The sequence below is a fragment of the Panicum virgatum genome, chromosome 9N (genome assembly GCF_016808335.1).
Source record: "Panicum virgatum strain AP13 chromosome 9N, P.virgatum_v5, whole genome shotgun sequence".
NCBI classification, from domain to species: Eukaryota; Viridiplantae; Streptophyta; class Magnoliopsida; order Poales; family Poaceae; genus Panicum; species Panicum virgatum.
The window spans coordinates 71107697-71111744 of NC_053153.1; the positions used below are offsets into that span (position 1 = coordinate 71107697).

General features: G+C 47.7%; 1 non-coding gene across 1 annotated transcript; it reads right to left on the bottom strand.

Annotated features, from left to right (window-relative positions):
* Positions 1 to 2217: 2217 nt before the first annotated feature.
* Positions 2218 to 2321, bottom strand: LOC120693736. The gene has a single exon (XR_005683190.1). It is a non-coding gene; the product is annotated as a small nucleolar RNA R71 (small nucleolar RNA).
* Between the last annotated feature and the right edge of the window lie 1727 nt (positions 2322 to 4048).

The window sequence follows — 4048 nt, forward strand, 5'->3', positions numbered from 1 at the left end:
ACATGCAGACGCAAACTATTGTACAAAATGTAAATCATCTCGGTGGCTGGAGGTAGACTCTGGTGATGGTCAAAAGAAACAGCTCAAAATCCCCGTAAAAATCGTACGGTACCTTCCATTCATACCGAGAATCCAACGTCTATTCATAACCGAGGATTCAGCATAACAGATGACATGGCACAAAAACGACAAACGCTACCGTCCTGAGAAGATGATACATCCATCCGATGGTGAAGCATGGAAATATTTTGACAGGCGTCACACAATGAAAGCTCTGGAGGCTCGAAATGTACGTGTTGCGTTGGTAACAGATGGATTCAATCCTTATGGAATGACGGCTGCCCCGTACAGTTGTTGGCCCATGTTTGTTATCCCCCTCAACCTCCCCCCTGGAGTTATCTTTCAACGGCAGAATATATTCTTGTCGTTGATAATTCCTGGATATCCCGGGGATAATATGAGTGTGTATATGGAGCCTCTTATTGATGATTTGCTCCATGCTTGGGAGGAAGGTGTATGGACATATGACCGAGCTACAAAGACAAACTTCAAAATGCGAGTGTGGTACATGTACTCCCTGCATGACTTGCCAGCGTATGCGATATTCTGCGGCTGGTGTGTGCACGGGAAGTTCCCTTGCCCAGTATGCAAGGCAGCTATGAGGTTCATCTGGTTGGCGAAGGATGATCCGGGTACGGATAGAGGTTCGTTGTGCTTCCGGGCTTGCTCTAGTGTTTTACTCGTCCATCCGAAGGGTGGGAGACCTGGGGGCACTAGAGTAGTGACTTCATACACGAGCGTGGTGCTCGGGTATGCGGGATCCTTCGGATATGACCGTGCTCCACAGTGTGACTGGGGTAGACGGCAAGTGATGACAGCCCTGTCCGTCCGTCATAACAGCGGTGTTGCGTTTAGCGTACTCCCCGACGTTCGGGTTCGGTGTAGGAGTTCATGCAAAGAGGTAACGGGATTGGATGTACTCCGGTGCGGGACCTTCTCCCCGCTATCCCATTTTCCTGGCACCTGCAGTCCTAACCATGATCTAACATAACCCCAGCTTTGGATAGAAGCACTAGGACACCTAACCTAGCCTAAGCTCCAACTGACTTGACATAGGATAGAGTAGACCTTTGTTTTATAGTTTCTCTCCTTTATTCCTTCCTTCTGGAGTGTGGATGTGTGCTGTGTCGCATTACCCTTGTTTATTCTTTATCTGGACTTACCCTTGTTAGAGTATTGCCTATTACTTGAGGCACAATGTCATGGTTAATGTTGAGTACAATACCTTTGCCACTGCCGTCCTTTGGGACACAAATAAATGACGATACCCTTACTCTCCGGGTGAAATGCTACAATGGTATATCCATGCGCTTGCGGATCCATCTGTAATCGTATTGATTATACCACAAGAGTGGCACCCCTTGGGTGCAGTTGCTAGGATGGGTTCAACGCCCTCATTTCTAGTGATTGCACTAAGGACCGCCACCAGGCATTTCTGGTGCCGTTGCTGGGAATTAACCATTCCTAGTGATTGCGCTAAGAAATGTCAGCAAGCATTTCTGGCACAGTTGCCGGGGATGGCATGTGAACAAATATATTGTGCTGATATTAACTTAGACCTTGTACTCAGGGTATAGTCTTTACACTTTCAAGCTAATGTCACTTTATGTCTTCTTTTATTTTTGATTTGAAAGAAGACAGGGGTAGTGTATGACCGGTTTCTCCCTGCCGGAAAACTACACAGACAATCCAGAGAGGCTCGTGAGAAGGGCACGACCTCGCGTCGTTCCTCCTCTCGCTATCTACCTGGCATAGGAACCCATTTCGGAAGCACCACTCGTTCTTGAGGCTATGGCTGAAAAGACTCTCCGCGAGTTCTCCGTCCCCTCCACCGACAATGTGGCCACTGGCCCCAACATTAATGTCGGGGTCGTGAACTTCGAGCTGAAATCAAGCCTCATCAACATGGTGCAGGCTAGCCCATTCTGTGGCAAGCCAAACGAGGACGCAAATGCTCATTTGCAGAACTTTCTGGAGCTCTGCGACACCGTTGTCATACGAGGTGTCGCCGCCGACGTTGTCAAGCTTCGTCTGTTTCCCATTTGCCTCCTGGGAAAGGCGAAACAGTGGTTTTATAAAGAAAAGGACATCGACACCTGGGCCAAATGCTCCATGGCGTTCCTTGCAAAATTCTTCCCGCTGGGCAAAACAAAGGCCCTGCGCGGGAAAATTTCAAGTTTCCAGCGGACGGGGATGGAATCCATCCCAGAAGCTTGGGAGAGGCTGCAGGAATACATCCTGGCCTGTCCTCATCACGGCATGGACGAGTGGCTCGTCCTGCAAAGCTTCTACAACGGGCTCACAATGACATCTCGAGCCAACATTGATGCTGCTGCTGGAGGAGCCTTCCTCGACCTGACCATATCCAAATTCAAAGCATTGGTCGAGAAGATGGTCTCCAATTAGGGGTGGAGCGATGAACGACTCCAACCCCACACCAAAGGCATGCATACCGTCAAAGAGACGGATATGATTGCCGCGAAGCTGGACCTAATAATCAAGAAGATGGAGGAAGGGAGCAAACAACTGATCCATGCTCCCGTTTACGCCATGGGTTCGCACTTCACGTGCGAAGTCTGTGGTAATGATGGACACTCGGGGAACGACTGCCCCGAAACTCGTGAAGACTACGCCTACTTCAACAACAACAACGGGTACCGTCAACAACAAGGAGGCCAGGGGTGGAACCATCCACGTCCACCTTTTCAGGGAGGTAATAATTACAACTCTTCTTTCAATTCAAATTTCAGTTCAAACCAACCTCCCTTGAGAGAACTTGTTCTTGGCCAAGTTAAAATCAACGAAAATATAAATAAAAAGCTCTTGGCCAATGACAAATCCCTGGAAAATTTAAATGTCAAGCTTGAAACTTTGTCTTCAACTCTTAAAAACCAGTTAAGTTTCAACAAAATGATCTAAACCCAGCTTGCGCAAATTGCTGCTTCGTTACCTGCTGTTGAGAGCAGGAAGATCCCGGGGCAACCCGAGTCTACCGTTGAAAATGTCAGCATGGTGTCTACCGGACGGGATAACTCGTCCCGGAGGCCACCACGCAATAACCATGCAGGTAGGTACTATCCCCCAAGGAATGATGTTTGGGATGGCATGATAGCAGCGGTGCAAGAGGATCCAGAGGTCCCCATGATCAGCTGCTCGATCTACATCAAACACTTCGAGCGATGCCTATGCGATCTGGGGGCAAGCGTGAATATAATGCCCAAGGTAATATATGAAGCACTTGAATATCCTGCTCTTTCCCCAACAACTATGCTTGTACAGCTTGCAGATTCGACCATTCAGTATCCCGAAGGGATAGCCGAACACGTTTTCGTACAAGTACGAGACTCCTTCGTCCTTGCCGACTTTGTGGTAATGGATTTGGAGGGCAACCTCGGAGTCGACCTCGTACTTGGGCGACCTTTTCTAAGGTCTGCCAAGGCAAGGATCGATGTCGGAAAGGGAGAAATCTGTTTCCGTGTCGGAAGGGAGGATATGTTTTTCAGGTTTAAGAAGGAAGAGCAACACTTCATGATCCAACAAGACAGTGAAGGGCAAGCACTCTGGGGTGCACCAGAACCCCAGCCAGAACAACGACCCTCCGCACCTAAAAGAAAGAAGAAAGAAAAGAAGGTGTGGCAGAAGGTCGAGAGTTCGGCCTCGTCCAGTTCTCCAGGACAAGCCGACGAATGGTAAGAAGGAAGGAGAAAAGTCGTGCACGTCGGACTTTAAACGACGCACCCTTGCCAAAGGTAAATTGATATTTATCTCATATTTGCTTTCTCCGCTTTTCAACATTTTCTTTGCACCTTATTTGTTTTTCTTCACTGCATGTTTGAAATTTTCAAAATTGTTTTCTGCATGCTAGAATTTTTCTAGCACCTTTTTCCTTAAACAAAAATAGCAAAAATATTTTTCTGAGTTTCGAAATCTTTTGGAAAATGAATTTGAACATCGTTTCGAGCAAACTTTGGCCGTGCACCACATTTTC